Source organism: Eumetopias jubatus, unplaced genomic scaffold, assembly GCF_037043125.1.
Source record: "Eumetopias jubatus isolate StellerSeaLion01/CBP00866 unplaced genomic scaffold, mEumJub1_p1.0 scaffold_3, whole genome shotgun sequence".
Classification (NCBI taxonomy): domain Eukaryota; kingdom Metazoa; phylum Chordata; class Mammalia; order Carnivora; family Otariidae; genus Eumetopias; species Eumetopias jubatus.
The window spans coordinates 85,171,188-85,191,585 of record NW_028274809.1 but is presented as its reverse complement, the minus strand read 5'-3'; the positions used below and the strand labels follow the sequence as shown (position 1 = coordinate 85,191,585).

General features: G+C 35.6%; 1 protein-coding gene across 12 annotated transcripts in view; it reads right to left on the bottom strand.

The window, feature by feature from the left end:
* Positions 1-20,398, bottom strand: part of QTMAN (queuosine-tRNA mannosyltransferase) — a 449,054-nt gene that overhangs the window by 418,797 nt on the left and 9,859 nt on the right. For 5 of the 12 annotated variants that reach the window (XM_088021719.1, XM_088021721.1, XM_088021717.1 and 2 more), the window contains one exon: positions 18,632-18,779. The exons of the other annotated variants lie outside the window; for them this stretch is intronic. The gene's annotated coding sequence lies outside the window, so the exon portion shown is untranslated. The remainder of the gene's footprint in view (positions 1-18,631; positions 18,780-20,398) is intronic. 12 annotated transcript variants of the gene reach the window in all.

Below are 20,398 nucleotides of genomic sequence, written 5' to 3'. Positions count from 1 at the left end.
GATATATGCCCCCAAAGAACTTAAAACTAAGACTATATTGAACCTCTATGAGGATACTTAACATAGCACTGCTTCAGTGGTACTGGAGGCAACTGAGTTATCTATTACCTGGATAGGTAACTCAGATGTAACAAACTATGTTTAGAAGTAATCAGCTCGAAATACAGGCCATATAACACGTCTAACTTAAAAACAGTAAGTGAAAAAAGAAAACTCAAGGTTTGAACATAAGATACCTGTAATATAAAAACCACTCTGCATTTATCAAAGACAAGTTACCAATCCAAGGGCTTATACTAAACACATGTGAGTGGGGATCTGCTACGGGAAATGTGGGTGGGGGTAGAAAACCAGAGTGGGGATTAGGGTTAAAGTAAAAAAAATTCCATAAAACAAGAAAAGCGTCTTGTCCTGACAACTGAAAATAGGGTGTCATCAGCTAAGGAGGATAATTAATGAAACTCTGAATAAGAAGCCCAAAGAAATTTTTATGCACTAACTTTCTTTTCCAAATATCTATAAATTTTTGCTCTGAGGCATTTTCATTTAGATAGTTTTTAATCTGACCATCTGTTTACAAAAAGAAGGAAAGAAACTGGGTTTTTTTGCTAATTGTGATGCCAATGTTTTAATCTTCATTAAAAAATAATAACTGATTCAGATGATAAAAGTCTTCTAACAAACCGTTTTTTATATATTTCAGTTCACAAAACACCACAATTGTGCAATGTAACAAAAAAATATATCTTTAAGAAAATTAATAAACTATAGATTTCCTTGCTGATGATTACTTCCCACAGTAATTCCAAAGATGCAAATATCACTACCTGAAGTTGTAGAAGCAATTAAACCATCTCTCTTATCACAGTATCAGACACAAAATGTAGCCCTGGAAGGCTCTTTTTAAAACTACATCCACTATCAATGCCCACATGCTTTTTGACAAATGAAAAGTATTAAACGTCAGGTTCTTTAAACAGTGACCTCAAATCACTAATCAAGACTTCTGAAGATCATTACCACTCCCCCAGGAGGTATGCCTTTGTTATCTTTTCAGTCCCAGTACAAGTCCCCAGTACATCATGGTCCTCATGAAAATGGTTTTCAAACGGATGATCTCAACAAATTGACGGTGGTTATAAATAAATGGAAGAGTGTACAGAAGGAACCAATGATAACTGACTTTCACTTATCTGAAGGACTATCTTAAAATAGACTGCTCAGTCAGTGAAAGTGGTATATCTGGTCCTCCCTAATTTATACCTAGATACAGATCTCTGAGAACCTAAAAGGACAACCAAACACCCAAGTGCTCCTTCTCTGTTCTTTCATGGCACCCATCACCCATCTCCGCACTTACTCACAGAACACAGAAAATAGCTGTCTCTCTACCATCTGTATTCAAGTCATTGAGGGCTTACTTATGTTCACCCATGCCATCATAAATAGCTCCTAGCTCCTGTCCCTCACTAAAAGATATGTTGACCAAAACAGGTTAATCTAGAGGACTGCCATAAAAGTTAAAAAAAAAAAAAAGAGAGAGAAAGATATGGATTATATCAGAGAATGAGTTAGTATATCACACCTCAGATTGCCCACAGCTAGCCCATCTTTACTGGGTGAACACTACTGATATCAAATGAATGGACCCTGTATCTCTATCTATTCCCTACTCTAGAACTGCAGCCACGCCAAACGATGCCTGCTGTAGTTAGAACACTCTTACACATCAGCCTCTTCATTCAACAGACCACACTGGAGATCGACCTCAAGATATCCTAAAGGCTTCCTATTTTAAAAACTGTTCACGTAAATATTCAATGAACATTTGCAGAACATCAACTGTGTGCCACATTCTAGGCTGGTAAGGCACTGTGGGAGAATCAAAAGATGAGTAAAGCATTCAAGGAGCTTCCAATTTAGTAAGAACTACTTGACAAATAGTCAAAGGACTGTAACATTCAAGTAAGAAGAGCACCACCGAAAAGAAATGAGAGACTTTCAAGAATGATTAGGATTTTGACAGGGAAAGACGAAAAGGGGGTTTCAGCAAAGAAAATAGTATTAGCAAAGAAAAAGAGATAGTACATAAATATAGGAATGCGGACCAAAATATTGGCATATGTGTTAGGTATAAAAAGGTAGAAAACGAGGGTAGACAAAGCAGACTAAAGCCTAACTAGAGAGGTCCTTAAATGCCAGAATTAAATTTTAAAGCTTCCTTTTGTGAATAACAAGGACAATCAAAAAAATAAACAATAGTTTCAAAAAAAAGAGTCACTGAAAACTGAAATGGGTTTCAATAAGAACAACAAAATCCTGGAGAAGGAAAACTAGGAGAGGAGCATCTTCAACAGGCCAAGGCTGGAGAAGTTTGCAGGACACGATTTTAAAAAGACATCGAGAGAGAGGCTGAAGAAAGGAAGAAGGAAGGAAGGAAGGAAGGAAGGAAGGAAGGAAGGAAGGAAGGGAGGAAGGAAGGAGGAAGGAAGGAAGGAAGGAGGAAGGAAGGAAGGAAGGAGGAAGGAAGGAGGAAGGAAGGAAGAAAGGAGGAAGGAAGGAAGGAGGAAAGAAGGAGGAAGGAAGGAAGGAAGGAGGAAGGAAGGAGGAAGGAAGAGGAAGGAAGGAAGGAAGGAAGGAAGGAAGGAAGGAAGGAAGGAAAGAAAGAAGGAAGGAAGGAAGGAAGGAAAGGAAGAAAAAGAGAAAGAAAGAAAGAAAGAAAGAAAGAAAAGAAAGAAAGAAAGAAAGAAAGAAAGAAAGAAAAGGAAAAAAAGAAAGAAGGAAGGAAGGAAGAAAAGGAAGGAAGAAAAAGAGAAAAAAAGAAAGAAAAGAAAGGAAAGAAGGAAGGAAGGAAGAAAGAAAAGGAAGGAAGAAAAAGAGAAAGAAAGAAAGAAAGAAAGAAAGAAAGAAAGAAAGAAAGAAAGAAAGAAAGAAAGAAAGAAAGAAAGAAAAGGAAAGAAGGAAGGAAGGAAGGAAAGAAAGAAAAAAGGAAGGAAGGAAGAAAAAGAAAGGAAGGAAGGAAGGAAGGAAAAGAAAGAAAAGGAAAGAAGGGAGGAAGGAGGAAGGATGGAAGGAAGGGGAAGGGAAGAGAAGAAAAGAAGGGGCTGAACAATGTTCCAACTATTTTTTATACTGGGATATATACAAGTAAAAATCCTTTTTAATATACCCAAAAACTTATTTTTTCTGAAAATTTCAGTCCTAAAGGAGAGTAAGAGGATATTTCCAGTGCTTGCTAGGATGGCATAACTAGCACCAGACATGCCCCCTTCCCACTGTAATCAACCTGAAAACTACAAAATATGTAAAACTGTTTTCGGACATTGGACAATATGGTAGTGCAGAACTGTGATCCCCGAAGAAGGGAAATCAATAAGGGAGCCCTATGGCTCACCATAGGGATTCTACCTAGAAGCACTCTATGGACCACAGTGCGAGGAGATAAAAAGTGCATAGTGGGTCCAACAGAGTTGGGGAAACATATTTTAGAGTTTCAGGGAGGCTGAGGTAATTGGAGTTTGTAAGGATACAGTGCATAAGAGAAAGGAGCAATACAGAGAAAAAGCTCCACATATCTAAATAGGGATCCCATATGCACATTTCCAAAGATTATTATAAGACTCCATGAGGCTAGCTGAAGAACAAAGATGAGAGAATTATAACATGAACACTAGCCAAAGGTCACATAGGCCTAGAAGACATTCAAGATTACAACAGAAGAGCACAGAGACTTCATTGAACACACATGGTATTCAGCAGAGCATGAAAAAGGGTCACACATTAGTAACACGATTAAATTAGCTCTAGAGTAAAGGCTACTCAAGAACAATCCTACAAAGCATAAAAACCAGCCTCAAGGAAATCAAGCTGATCCACAAAGAATTTAAAACTGCCTGCCAAAGCTAATACTTTTTTTTTAAAAAAAGGCAATAAAATTAAGACACTCAACAATGCAACATTCACAATGCCCATCAACCAACAAATCACCACACATGTGAAGAAAAATGTGACTCAACCAAGACAAAACAATAGGAAATGATACAGAAATGGCAGACACAATGGAAATAGCATACTAGGACTTTAAAACATGATTTATGAATGTATTCAGTAATTTATTTTTAAAACGATAGTGAAAGAAATGAAAGCTATTTTAAAAAGTAAAACTTACAGAAATGAAAAGTCTTTAAAAAAAAATTCATTAGATGGTCTTGTGACAATGTAGAAGAGAAGATCCTTTAACTTGAAGGCAAACAATAAAAACGATCTAAAAAAGAAGTAGACAGGAGAAAAGAGGGAGAAAAAGTGAACTGAGCCTTGGTGGCCTGTGGAATAATATCTAGTCATCAATGTATAACTAAAATAACTAGTCACCATATGTATATAACTAAAATCCCCAAAAGAAGCAGAAAAAATTTTTGAAAAAATAACAGCCTACAAGTTTTCAAATTTGAGGAAAACCATAAATCTACAGATCTAAGAGACTCAATAAACTTTAAACAGAATACATATTTTAAAAAACTACATCAAGATATATCATACTAAGTCCCTGGAAAAAATGATAAGGAACCCCACTGACTTCTCATCCAAAGAAATGGGGGAAAAAAATGTAAGCCAGAAGACAATGGGAAGATATTTTTTAAAGAGCGGAAGAAATTGAAGGGGAAAAGAAACCATCAGGGTACAACTGAAAAATAAAAGCTAAAAAAAATTTTCAAATAAAAGGTAAGAATTTGTTGACAGCAGGCCTGTACTGTAAGAAATGTTAAAGAAGTTCATCAAACTAAAGAAAAATTATACTATATGAAAGTAAAGATCTACATGAAGGAATGAAAAGCACAAGAAAAGGTAATTATGCAAGTCAATATAACAGGCTTTTTCCTCATTTGTTAATTCCTCTAAAATAAAATTGTTTAAAGAAAAAAAATTTAATGGTGATATTTTAGATAATACACAAAGGTAAAATATACAACAATACTACAAAGAATGGGGGGGGATGCCAGATTGTTGTAAAGTTCTTATATGATATGTAAAGTGGTATAATATGCATTGAATATAGACTGGGATAAGATCTGTATTACAAATCTTATAGGAACCCCTAAGTGAAATAAATATACAAGGATGTATATAGCTTAAAACCCAAAAGGTGATGTAAAAATAAACACTAAAATACTCAACTAACCCAAAAGAAAGCAGGAAAAGAAGAAGAAAAGAACAGATGGGACAAATAGACATATTTCCTATTTCCCCCAAAATGTGTCTACTCAGACACTTTGCACATTTTTAAGTCATTTCTCTTTTGACAAATGTCTTTTTGAATTGTAAGAGTCCTTTATATATTGTGGATACAAGTCCCTTACCAGAGATATGATTTACAAGTATTTTCTCCCAGTCAGTGGGCTGGCTTTTCATGTCTTGATGGTGTCTTTTGAAGTAGTTTTCAATACTGATCAAGTCCAATTTATCTATTTTTTCTTTTGTCACTTGTGCTTGTGATGTTTTCTCAGAAAGCTCTGCTTAACCCAACGACATGAAGATTGACTCTTTATTTTCTTCTAAGTTTTATAGTTTTAGGTCTATAATCCATTTGGCATCAATTTTAATGCATGGTTAAGGAAAGAGTCCAACTTTATTCTTTTGCTAATGGATACACAGTTGTCCCAGCACCATCTGTTGAAAAGACTAGTCTTTCCCTATTAAATTATGTCAGCACTCTTGTCAAAAACCAACTGATCGTAAGCATTAGGGTTTATTTCTGGACTCAATTCTATTTCATCCATCTTTATGTCTCTCATTATACTAGCATCACACCGTCTTGGTAACTATAGCTTTGCAGTAAGTTTTAAAATTAGAACAGGTCCTTCATTTTTGTTCTTTTACAGAATTGTTTTTACTATCTTAGATACCCTGAATTTCCATACAAATTTTAGGATCAGTTTTTTATTAAAAAAAAAAAAAAGGCAACTAGGATTTTGATAGAGATTGCCTTGAATCTAGATCATTTGGTAGACTACTGCCAATTTCACAATATTAAGTCCTCTGATACACAAACATGCAACATCTATTTATTTAAGGTCTTCCAAGAATTTTGGTAGGTTTTAGACAATTTTTCTACTGCTTTTGTTAAATGTGCTCCTATTTGATTTTTTGTTGCTATTATAAACGAATTGTTTTCTTAATTTCACTTTTATATTGTCCATTGTTGGTATATAGAAATACAATTGATTTCTGTATACGGCTCTTGTACCTCGCAATTTGCTGGTCATTTATTAGTTATAACAAATTTTAATGGATTTCTTAGAATTTTCTATAAAGATCCTGTCATCTACAGTTTTATTTCTTCTTTCCAATCTGGATGCTTGTGTTTCTTTTTCTTACCTAATTATCTTGACTAGAACCTCTAGAATAATACTGAATAGAATTGGTGACAGCAACACTCTTGCCTTGTTCCCGATCTTGGAGAAAAGCATTCACTCTTTCACCATCACATAGCTCTGTTTTTACATAGATGCCTTTTATCATACTGAGGAAATTTCCTTTTATTCTGAGTTTAATAAAAGGTTGCTGGATTTTTCAAATGAGGTGACCATTACCTTGATACCAAAATCTGACAAAAACATTACACTGTCCCATCAGCTTGAGCTGCCATAATAAAATACCACAAAATGAGTGGCTCAACAATAGGAATTTATTTCTCAAAGTTTTGCAGGCAGGGAATTCCAAGTTCAAGGTGCTGGCCAAGTTGGTTTCCCAGTGAGGACCCCCTTTCCTGGCTTATAGAAAGATGCCTTCCCACTGTGTCCTCACATGTCCTCATGTGGTAAGGAGAGTGAGCAAGCAAGCTCTGGTCTCTTCCTCTTCTTATAAGGACACTAATCCCATTATGGGGGCCTCACCCATATGACCTCTTCCAAAATTAACTGCCTTCCAAAGGTCCCACCTCCAAATACCATCACTTTGGGAGTTAGGGCTTCAACACGTAAGTTTTGAGGAGACACAAATACTCAGTCCATACACTCCCCCCCAAAAAAATTATATCCCTCATAAACAAAGATTTTCAAATCATTAAAAAATATTACAAATCAAATTAAGCATGATATTAAAGAATCATAACCAAATGGGGCTTTCAAATGCAAAGGTTGATTAAGGATTAAAATCCAATCAGTGCAATATATCAAATTAATAAATTTAACAAGAAAAACCAAATGATTCTTTCTATAGAAACAGAAAAAATTATATGACAAAATTTAACAGTCATTTATAATAAAAGCTCTCGGCATACTAAAAATAAAAGGGAATTTGCTCTACCTGATATATGGCATCTATAAAGAAATTTGCAGTTAACATCATACATAATACTGAAAGTCTAAATGCTTTCTATGTCCAGGAACAAGGTGAGGATGCTTACTCTCACCGCTTCTACTTAACACTGCACTGTAAGTCCTAGTCAGTGCATTAAAAAAGAAAGAAAAGACATAAAGGTTGGAAAGAAAGATACAAAACTCTCTTTATTTGTAATTAATGCAATCATTTACAAAGAGTATCCTGAGGAAGTCACACACAAAAGTCAGAAAAATTAATGAATTAGTAAGGTACCAGGATACACATTCAACATATAAAAATCAACTGTATTTCTATGTGCTAACAATGACCAACTGCAAAATTTACTTTAACTGCATTTTCAATAGCATCCAAAAATATAATTCATATCCTATTCACTTAGGATAAATTTAACAAAAGACATCAAAGACTAGAACAATAAACACTATAAAACACTGCTGAGAGAAATTAAAGAGTAAGTAAAAAAGTGAAAATATACCATGTCTGTGGGTTGAAATAACTCAGTACTGTTTAGAAATTCATCCTCCCAAAATTGATCCATTTAATGCAATGCCAATCAAAATTCCTAGAGATGTTTTGTATAAATCTACAAACTAATTCTATACTCATACAGAAGTGGAAAGAACTTAGAGGACCCGAACAATTTCAAAAAAGAACAGAGTTAAAGAATTTACACCACTGATTTCAAGACAGTTTAAAACACTGTTGTGTTGGCATGATATACAGATCAGTTTAAGAGTCTAGGAAAAGATCCATACATTTTATACAATTACTTGATTTTTAACAAAAGTTTTCAAGATTAACTCAAAGGAGAAAAGACAGTTTTTTCAACAAATGGTCCTTGAACAACTAGATATGGAAAAGAATGAATCTTGATCCTTACCTCACACTCTACACAAAAATTAACTCCAAATGAACCAGAGACCTAATGTAAAAGCTAGAACTGTAAAACTTTTAGAAGAAAACACAGGAGAAAATTTTCACAAACTGGAGTTAACTAAAGATTTTTAGGCAAGGGGGAAAAAAAGGGAGGAGGAAAGGAAAGGAAAGGGAAAAAAGCACAGATCAAAAAAAGGAAATATTGATAAACTAGATTCATTCAAAATTTAATTTACTTCTGCTCTTCAAAAGAAATTATCAATGAGGGGCGCCTGGGTGGCTCAGTCGTTAAGCATCTGCCTGCAGCTCAGGTCATGGTCCCAGGGTCCCGGGACCGAGCCCTGCATCGGGCTCCCTGCTCAATGGGAAGCCTGCTTCTCCTTCTCCCACTCCCCCTGCTTGTGTTCCCTCTCTCGCTGTGTCTCTGTCAAATAAATAAATAAAATCTTTAAAAAAAAAAATTATCAATGAAAGAACAGAACAATCTACAAACCAGGAGAAAATATATCTGACAAAAGACTTGTTTCCAGATATGTTAAAAACTTTTATAACTAAACAACAACAATCCCAATTTTTTTATAAATAGGCAAAAGATCTGAACAGACACTTCACAAAAGATAAACAAATGGCCAATAAGTAAATAAAAAGATCAACATCACTAGTAATCAGAGAAATGCAAATTAAAACCACAATGAGATAAAACTACTCACTCAGGAGAATATCTGAACTTAAAAGAAGGCTAGAATGATATCAAGTGCTGGCCAGAATGTGGGGCAATTAGCACTTTCATACCCTGCTGGGGAATATGGTGCAATCACTTAGAAAACAGTTTGGCAGTTTCTTACAAAGTTAAACACACACTTCACCACATAACACTAGAATTCTACTCCTGGGTTACTTAACCCAGAAGAATTAAAGCATATGTACACAAATAGTTGTACATGAACATCCATGGTAGTGTCATTTCTTATAGGCAAAAACTTGAAACACCCCCAACGTCCATGTACAAGTCAGCTGTGGCATATTTTCACAATGCAACTACTCTGCAGTGAAAAGGAACTACTAAGGTATACAGTAACATAGTAATAAGCTTCAAAAATCTCATGCTGAAAAGAATACATAACATGTGATTCTATTTATGTGAAACCCTGGAGCAGGCAGAAATACTTCATAGTGACAAAAATCAAATCAATAGTTGTCCAGAAATGACGACAAAGGAGGGAGAAATGACTGTAAAGGGATATGTGGGGACTCTATGAGGTGACAGAAATGTTCTTTACCTTATCATAGTAGTTACAAGGTATGTTTGTCAATACTCATTGACCTGTACCTTTAAAATAATTGCCTTTTATTATATATAAATTATACCCCAAATACATTTGATTTAAAAATTTAAAAGAAGTAGCATTTAGACATTTGGGAATAGCATCATTAACCAAAGATGCCAGTAAAGGGCACATCTAGTTTTAGTCAGGTTTAACCCCTATAAAGTCTTTTATTGTCTTTTATTCACTCAATCAATTATATGTTACACATCAACTATGTGCCAGGAATGATTCCTAGTGTGGTGATACAGTAGTAAAACAAAACTGAATCCACTGCCCTCATCAGGCTTTCATCCTAACAGGAAATACTGACCATAAAAATGTAAAAGTAATAGACAATAAGATAGACTAAGAAAGTGCTAACCAGAAAAATAAAGCAACTAAGGGACGGGAGACATTTTAAATAAGATGGTCAAAGAAGGTCTCACTAGGAATGTAACATTTCAGAAAACATCCAAGAAAGATTAGGGAAAAAAGCTAAGAGGTTATCTGGGGGAACAGCATTCCAGGAAGAGGAAAGAGTGCAAAGACTCTGAAGCCAGCTCTTCAAGGAACAACATGGTGTCAGGTGTAAATAGAGAGCACTAAAAAGACAGAAGATGAAGTTGCAGATGGAGCAGTGCCATGTAGAGACTCATAAGCTACTACAAAGACTTTAGCTCTTACACTGAGTAAGAAAGGAGACTACTGGAGTTTTTAATTGAAGAAGGATAGGATTTAACTTATGTTTTAACCATTATTATTTCAGCTAGTGCACGGAGATTAGACTGAAGTGCTGGATTATGGGTTGAAGATTTTAAGAGGAAACTGAGAGAACAGTCAGGAGGTATTAAAATAATCCAAGTAAGAGATGATAATGACTTGAACCAGATGATAGTGGGGGTACTGGGATATGGTAAGATTCAGATGCTATATGTATTTTGATGGGAAAGCAATATGAACTACTGACAAATGAGGTATGGATATGAAGAGAGAAGAGACAGGGAGGACTCCAAGGTTTTTGGTCTGAGTAACAGGGATAAACATGTCATTTACTAAGATGGGGAAGACTAAAAATGAAACAAGTTTGAGTAAAAAGATCAGTTGAGTTTTGAGCATTTTCTATTTAAATACCTTTAAATATCCATATGGAGGTATCACAATTGGATGTGTGTCAGCAGTTCAGAGGAAAAATACCTCTTATAAATTAAAGATTTTCATTATTATTTTTTTGCAAAGTAAATCACTGAGTATGAGGTGTGTGTGTGTCTGTGTGTCTGTGTGTGTGTGCAAGACTTTCAGGAAATAGTCCGTACTTGAATTTAATACATTAAGGCCTCAGCACTAATGGATTGTATGTTTTCTGATTTACATAAATCCATACAAGTCTGCTAGGCACTTCACACCTTTATTTTTACTTTCACATCTGAAGTACAGCAATATGGATAGATAAGGTGTGTATTTAAGATAACAACCTGAACAGACACATTCCTGGAACTATAGCTATTTAAAAGTGACACCAGCATCAAGATACTCATTCTTATTCTGGGAAGGCTTTAAAAAACAATCACTTGTTATGAAACTAATTGCACTGCCAAATGCTTCTTAAGATCCCATGTAAAAATCATCATTTTCTCTACATTTTACTGTTTTAAATCAAGGAAAGTAAGAGACTTTGTGATTAGATTTAGAAGTTTGGTTTTGGATGCTTACAACCATCTAGCTTCTGAAGTAACATTTTTACACTGTACCTCAAAAAGATAGACACAATTTTGTGCATTACTAAGGAAATAAAAAAATGACATGTAAAAGAATACCAAACTTCAACCAGAATTATAACATGGGCAAGCATGCTTAACTGGTGCTTGAAACCATTTTTTAAAGTGTAAATTTTTCAGTGTGGAATGAGCATTCTTTCTTTCTAGGTGTCTGTTCATTTCCAATTCCATGTCTTGATTATTACCTCATGCTAGAATGCCTTTCTTCCCAGCTGATCCCCTTCTCCTCCTTCAAGTCCTAGGCCAAATTCAGCCCGGACCACAAAGCCTGCCCTGAACCGGAGCAGTATTCAGTTCTTTCCACGTTCCCAGAACGTTGCCACTTACACGTCTAGAGCACCTAGTGATTCCACCATGGATTACTTAGCTCTATACATTAAAGCAGAAGATCCCTCAGGGCAAAAATTCTTAGCCATCTTTGCCTTCCCTAAAATCCTTAACAAAATACCTAACATATCATATTGTAGGTACTCACTGAAGGTTTGTTTAGCTTATTAACTATTAAACTAAGAAAATGATCAAATATATAGAACTTAATGGGATATATGCTTTAATTTCCTTTCATCACTTTAAACATACTCTTCCAGATCTCACCTCCCCATCTCTCCATAATGTCGCAGATAAATCCTACTGCTTCTCAATCACTTTCTAGTACTGCAACATACAATGTAGTCCAATTTAAATCTTCAATTTCGCATCTTAATCAAAGAGTACCCATACAATCCCACCCCAACCCCAGGCCAGCCAAGAGAAAGAACACAATCCATTTTTTTTTTCAATATTTTTCCTGGCTCTTTCAATTTTCTCCACTTCCTCCCTCAACTTTCTAGGAAAGGCAGAAGGGGACAAATGCCCTGTGTGCCTACATCCATGGGGGTTTACTGGATGGCCATGAAGCAGGATGATCTGTAATCCTTGCGTAATTATTGGTAATACCTTCTCTCTTTCCCAAAAGCACCCCGTTTAGACAGTACATTTCAGGTCTTCACAGCAGCATTTAAGCTATAAGTTACAGCAAGCATAGGAGGCTGGCCCCTCCACCCTGCATAGCATCTTGGTGCGGGGGTGCATCCTAAGGCTGACTTTTTACTATCCTACCCACAGTCCCCTCATAGGGGAAGCTCTGCCTGCTAGGAACCACCAAGATAACTCTAACCTGGTTACATCCCAGGGTGTGCACTTGGTCCAAAAAAAAAAAAAAAATCCTCCTGCTTTCTTACCATACCAGATAGACAAATGTCAGCTCTTTGCATTACTACCCTCTCACTCAACATGCCATCTCACGGGCTCCAGTCATCCTCCTCCCCTCCAGAAACAAGACTATATTCAGGAATGCCCCAAACTCTAGAAGACATATGTCATGCTCTCCCAATAACTCTCTGGAAGATGCCACTGCAGTAAAAGACCCGAGATCCTGTAGCTCATTAAACATCCAGACAAGATGTTAAATACCAATCTACACTTCTGGCAGGCACACTCAAATTCTGGGCTGGGAACAAAGGTCCTTTTAGGGAAAAATAGGGAAAGGTCACAGAACTAACTCCAATACATTAACAATCCTTCATCTGAATGACACTTTAATACTCCCCTCTTTTCTAATTTCTGTTATATATGGTAAGTGGAATGCTGCACTTCTATTCTTTTTTCCTAAGTCCCACATCCCTCCTTAGAAGGCAAGGATAGTTGTTAACCTTTATTTTCAGCTTTGGAGCTTGAGCTAAAATCCTGAAACAAACAAGTCCTGGTCATCATCCTATTATCCAAGGTGCAATTCCCCTACATTACAGCTACCGCTTACCTAATACAAGAAACCCTTCATTTTAAGCAACCAATGTGAAACAAGGATTTACCAAAAAAGGAGGAGGGTGCTATTTGACAAAATATATCAAGAAAAAGGAAAGAAAGAGATTCCTCATTTGGTCATACAAATTTTACCTCAGTAGATTTGTATATTATTTGTATGTTGAACATCTCATTTAATTATATATATATTTAACAAAGAGCCACTACATAAAATGGAGAATGCAAACTTTAAAATTCAAACATATTGCTACCTACAAAAGAAATGAAAATTTAAAATTCTGCACAACAAACCAAGTTGATAATTACATATTTAAGGCAATGATAGATACACTATAACTTATGATGCACTATAACTTATAGTTTATTAAAAAAATAAATATATCATAAAACTATTTACTAGATTTCAATTATTACATGAAGAGTACTCCCAAAAGCTCTCTGGTTACAGAAACCATTTAGTACAAACCAGTATCCATAAATAATACAAAGTATAGAGATTTACAGATATGAACTAAAAATGCATGCTGAGAATGGTCTGAGTTTAGAAAAGTTACACATATAAAATTATATATATACTTCTAAAGTTAAAACATAAACCAGTCCTATGACACAATTCCACTCTTAGGTATTTAACCAAAAGAAATTAAAACATATTGTCCACCAAAAGACTCATAGAAGAATCCTGTTTATAGCAGCTTTACTCACAATAGCCAAAAACAAGTAAAAAAAAAATCAAATGTCTATTAACAAAACAATGGATAAACAAATTGTGGTAAAACAGAACATTATTCAGCAGCAAAACAGAATGAACCACTAATACACATAACATACGGATAAATCTCCAAACTACTATGTTGAAGAAAAGAAGCCAGACACAAAACAGTATATACTCTATGATTCCATGTAAATTTCAAGAACAAGTAACCTAATCTAAGGAAAATAGAAATCAGAACACTAGTTCTTCAGGGAGGAGAGGGAAGGACTGACTGAAAGAAGCATAAGGGCAGTTTTGGGGGATTTAAAATGTTCTATATCTTGAATCAGGGGGTAGTTATATGAGCAGATACACATGTCAAAATTCATTAACTATACACTTAAAAATGAGTATATTTTTGTATACAAATTATACCCAATAAAGTTGATTTAAATCACATCTGATATCTTACTTCTGGACAATGCCAAGGATAGCCAGCTAATGTAAAATATAATCTCTTAGTGAATGTTGAAAATGTATTGGTATTAAACATAACAAACTTACAGCCTAAATCAGATTCTAAAACCCAAGTCCAAGTCCAAAGTGTTTACCCACTGTCACAAGGTATATCTAATTTTAGCCTATAGAAACATCCATAAGCTTTCAGAGAATGAGAGTAATCAGCATGTCTTTTCTTGGGAGGTCATAACCTAAAACAGATGATCACTTTGACTACTATAAAATATGAATGCAACTTCATGTTAAAGATCACTTTCCCCACTTATCCAATATTTTCTCTGCCTACTAAGAATCTTTGAGGAGCTTACTTCCCTAATTCAGTAACACCTATTTCTAAATCACTTTTCCTGATCTCTCGTGCCAATTTTTCTCCTTTTTTAAAGTAAAAACTCTATCTAGGAATATCATAACAACCACTTCACTCTTGAATAGCCCTCCTTAATTCTTACCCTTTGTGGGATTTGTTTCTTACTTTTTCCCCTGTATTTTCAAGCAATTAAAATAATTATTTTGCATTCTAACATTTTGAGAGTTCAATAATTTCAACCATTTTTTCCTGTCTTCAATACCACATTCTTCATGAAGATGTTAAAAGTACTCATATTTAAGCTATCTGACCATGCTGCCACCCTGGCTGTGTTTTTTTGTTTTTTTTTTAACTTCACTCCTCCTAAATTACCAATGAATGACAAAGGCAAAGATTCCTTATCATTTCACCCTATACCTGAAAAAACAGTTGGATCATTTGACTCCAACACCCTACCACAGTTGTCTTTTACATTTAAAAATACTGCTGCTAAGGCACTGTTCCTAACCAAGTGATTGAATGTGTCCTTTCCAAGGAAATCATGTTTGGTTATGGGCTGTCTAGGTCTACTTGTAAAGCCTATAAGCACCTATGGTGCTCATTTTAATGGGCTTCATGACTCTTTTCTACTGTTTTTCCCACACCCCAAATTGTTTTGTAGTCACCCTAAACTGTATCAGACTGCTTAAACCAACCCTCTTTCAAGCACTTTTGTACACATTCTATATGAAGTTAATCCAATCTAGCTTATAATATATGTAAGTTACTGCGGCAACTTATTATCACCGGCCTTTCATATATAGATTTTGTATCATGGTATCACTTACACTTGAAAACACAGCTATACAATACTCTATTAACTAGTATCAAAGGTAACCCATTAGTTGAAGGAGTTCTAGAGTCCAGATACAGTATTTGCAAATGTACTGTCTCACTGCTTTCCAAGGAGGCTCCAACACCTGTCTACAACACCTTATGTTAAAAGCCATTAATCCTAAAATCTTCCCATACTATATGCTGGCCTTTCAGATTACTTTTTTTTTCAATTTTTTTTTGAATACTTATTTCATTTATCAGACAATGACTAGAGAGAAAAGGCCTCTATACAATATGAGACATAATGTGGGACTCTACCTTTACTTCTAAGACCTTGGGTATACCCCTTAGTACCTTTCCTCATCAGGAAACTGGGATAATTGCACTTGCTTCCAAGGTCGTGGAAAGAATTAAAACTGATGCAAAGTATCTTAGTCAAGACCTACTAAATGGGAGGCTTTCAATAAATAGCACATAATAAACCACTCTATTCTACTGATACCCTTCCTCTAGTACCCTTGTCAATCCAAAAACAGAGTGCTCATCTATGATCTTGTCACAATCATATTTACGATCTCATTCTCCCTTTACATTCCACTAGTTTCCCAATGTCTAGAATAGCCTTTCTCCATTCATAAAACGGAGACTTGCCTTAATGAAAAGCAGCTTTAGCCAGTGGATCATGAAGTTAGGGTCCAAGGCAACAGGGGAAGGATCCACCTAAACAGTCACTGCTCTACTGAAATTAATATAGTAATGTATGCCTACTACATCCTAACTTGGCATTAATCTTTCTTCAAAGTCTTTTTTGAAGTCTATGAAAGCCAGAATCACAGTCTTCCTCATGTCCTGTAAATATCATAAACAAACAGGTCCTATGGAAAACAACCAGGAGACAAAATAATGTAATTGATGAATTCTCAAAACCCTCTAAATCCCAATGTTTTGTTACCTCAGAAATCAATTCATGAGAACTTATCACATGGGTATTGGGGGAGAATAAAACTAAACATCCTTTTAACCACTGATACAAAGCTAGTTTTAAACACCTGGATTTTCTTCTCCTGATTACACTCAAATGAATTACTGACTCAATCTAAAAGATAAACACAGATTTTTTTTTGCCCCTATATTCTCAAATTCCAATAGCACTACCCTTTCTGCAATGAACTATTTTTTTTTATACTTTTATGACATGTCTTCTCGATTTCAGTAAGAACAGATGAATGAAAGAGTTAACAGCAACCTATCAAGCTATAGTTAGGCATTCTTCCATATATTTTGAAAAAAGTTTGATTCAGGAAAACAAAATTGCTATTTATAAAGTGTTCTTTTATTTTTCCCTCCCCCGATAGGTTTCCAGAAGACCACAGTGGAATTCCTAACAGGAATAGGTTATCAATGTTAAACCCACATAATTTTTATTAAATATAATCTTACTCATAAGGTAAAAAGCTGTTTGCTGATTTATTTAAACACAAACACACACATACACACCTGTCTTTCCTAAAGTGCCTCACATTTGAAAATGGCAAAGTTTTCCAAATATTAATCATATTAACCCAAATAAAATCCACAGGGCAGTTTAATTATGGCACAATAAATGAATGACAAGAACATTTTATTTCAAAATCCCTGAGTTCTAGGATCTGAACATCTATAAGCATATTCCTTTCATTCCAGATTCAAGAGTTTAAGGCATTCAAATGCTACACCACACCTTTCAGTTACAGACACTGCTTTCAATGAAAAACATAGCTTAAAAACCATGAAATGAAATCAATTCCACATAAAGCTATCGTATGATTCTGATCTCTAATCTGACTTGTAAATTAGATGTGTGTAACTTCCACTATGCAGCAACCCACAGATCTTTTTCCTAGCAGGATGGCTAGGTTAGTTGCATTGCGCCCTGACAGCAATGGCAGAGGAACACTGACAAATTGAATAGTATATGCCTTGAATAAAAGAGTATATGCCCTGAATAGTATATGCCCTGAACAGCTTTCAAGGTAAATCATGAGGGAATCTTTTTCTGTTTGTAGATGAGCTGCATGAACTACATAAAATGTAATCTATGTTTTATATCCTGGGATGCCAGAGTTTTTGTTGAAAGCTAAGATTAAAAAATGTTGAAGATTCACTGGAAAAAAAAAAAAATGGGATTCAACATTGAGAATCCACCCACTTCATTTCCCAGAACTGCTTTCAAATCCTCTACAACTGGAATAAATGATATATACCAAAAGCAGGGGCTCTAACCAAATAAAATATTGATTTGGTCCAGAGAATACTTCAATGTTCCAGTTTTCTTGTGATTCAATGGTGCTAGAAAATACAGGTTTATTTTCAATTCACACCTGTTCACTAAATCATTTTAAGTGAATTTAGTTAACAGGTCTAAAGATACTAATTTTTTAATTCAACTGTTCTATGTACCTAGTTGTATAGTGTGATTTTCTACTGTTGAGTTCAAGAGCCTACTCAAAAGGATGTTATCTTAGAAAATTCTGTGTACAGTGCCTTTTTGCAAATAGAAACTTTTTTTTTTTTTTTGAGAGGAAGAGAGTGAGTAGGAGAGAGAGAATCTTAAGCAGGCTTCAAGCGTAATGTGAGCCCGACACAGGGCTCAATCTCCTAACCTTGAGATCATGCCCTGAGCTGAAATCAAGAGTCAGACGCTTAACCAATTGAGCCACCCAGGCGCCCCAGAAACATATTTTATATATGCTGCGGGGGAGCAAAATTTCAAAAATCCCCCAAAGTAAAAACTTTCTCGTAAAAATGGTAAGTCTTTAAATTAACGTTTTTAGGTTAATTTTTTTAGTTTAAACATGTTTTTCTTTACTGTAGTTCCCTTAAAGAGAATCCAATACTAAAAGGTGGTAACTACGTAAGTTTCATAAACAGACAAAACCTTTATAAAGTTTGATTACCAAAGCAATTACCATGTATCATTATGAAATGATAATACATTACACATTCCCCAAGTAAAGATCAAATTTACTTCAACTACCCCCTCCCAGAAAGAAAAAAAAAATCAATTTTTATTTAATCATGAAGTCCTTGGAATCATAGTAGGGCTTGATGCCATTTTGGTGTCACAATCTGCCAGTCATCCAAAGAATATGCCATCCTTCTCTTTCAACTTCTTTGTCTACTAGTGCATCACTGGACCCAGCAGGCAGCTCACCCAGACAATTTCAGTAACGGATTTTGGCTCTGTGCATAACAGATGAAAATCTTTACGAAGTATCCAGTTTGTCTTATAGCTGAGAGATTTGAACCTGATGCAGATGTCACATCTAAATTCTTGAACGGATTTTTATCATCAGTGTCACCTATAAAACAAGACAGTGTCACCAACAGCATTGTCCTAGAGAATATCTATTTCAGTAATGCTAAGCTTTCAGCATTATGACTGACAGTGATTTATTTGACTAAAACCGGGGTCAGCAAACTAGAGCCCATGAGCCAAAATTCAGCCCACTGCCTATTCTTGTACAGCCATGATCTAAGAACAGATTTTATATTTTTAAATGGTTGAAAAAAGTTTTTTTAAAAAAGATTAATACTTTGTGACATGTGAAATTACATGAAATTCAAATTTCAGTCTCCATAAATTTTACTGGAACCATAGCTACTCACTCATTTATGGATTTCTCTATGTCTGCTTTCATGCTATAATGGCAGACTTAAGTAGGTGCAACATTGACTATATGACCCATAAAAAAGAATATTTTTACTCTCTGGTGCTTTAAAAAAAAAAAAAAAGTTTGCCAACCCCTGACCTAGAGGATATCAAGTAGGTAGGTTAACAGGACACCTAGTGTCTGTTGCATTAAGAACCTGAGGTGCAATGACCCAGTTGTTCCCTTGCCTTACTTTCATACATTTGTTTAACAAATATTTCTGGGTAGGCCTGTCATTTCAGTGTAGACAGCTATAGTTACTTTGCTTTCCACTTTGGCTCAGCCTTGCCTCAATCCAAGGAGTCAATGTTGCCCTTGGGCAGAAGAAGACAAGAAGCTCAGTTTCAAATCAAATACCTCTCCAACGGTGGCCTCTTCTGTATCCCTAAGTTCTCCTGGTTCTGGATTTCTGCTTTATGTTAACCATTCTCCATAACAGGCTTCCTGTACTAATACCAGTCTTAAAATTCTTTATTTCCCACTAGAGATCCTAGGGTAATAGACTGAGTCACAGCAGTCATTGACTGATCTGTGCTGGCTGATAGCTAGTTCTACCCCTGCTCTAACAAGCACACTGTAACGTGAATTTGTTCGGGCCCTGTGGACAGTCTGCATATTCCAACATTCTCTCAACCTCCACTACTCCTCCTGATCATGAACTCCTCCTGGAGTTCACTGATTTCCTTTTACATTCAAACCTCTGGCCTACAAACCCATGAGTTTAACCTTCCCAACTAGCCCATCATTCTGTTTCTTGAGCTCAGTTCATACAATAACCAAACATAAGAGCACAAGATAAACCTCTACATAGATGGATTTCCCATCCTAGAAATACCCATGTTAAGGCATCTCTTATTTGTTAGCAACTGCCCCAAAAGGGACTATATCCACCCCAAGCAGCATTCACAAGATCCCTTCCCCTTTTTCCCTTCATCATTGCCTAGTTGGCCCAAAGTTTCTATACCTGCTTCATCTGAGAGTACTATCCATCACCCTTTACCCACTTGGAGTGCTCAAAATACCTGTGTTTCTTGAGCAGTGCCTCAGAATGTCTGTCTTGCTTCTATCAAAGCTTTAACAACCCCAGGTCTATTGTAAGGGGAAAAGGAGGGTTTCTTGCCACTGACTACAGTGGAGAAATGTATTCGGCTAGATTTCCAGCACTGAGAACATAATTCCCCAAAGAAACATGTCAATAGTCCACAATGAGGCTATGCCCATACTATTAATGGCACTACAGAACCCATCTGTAATTCATATTGTATTGT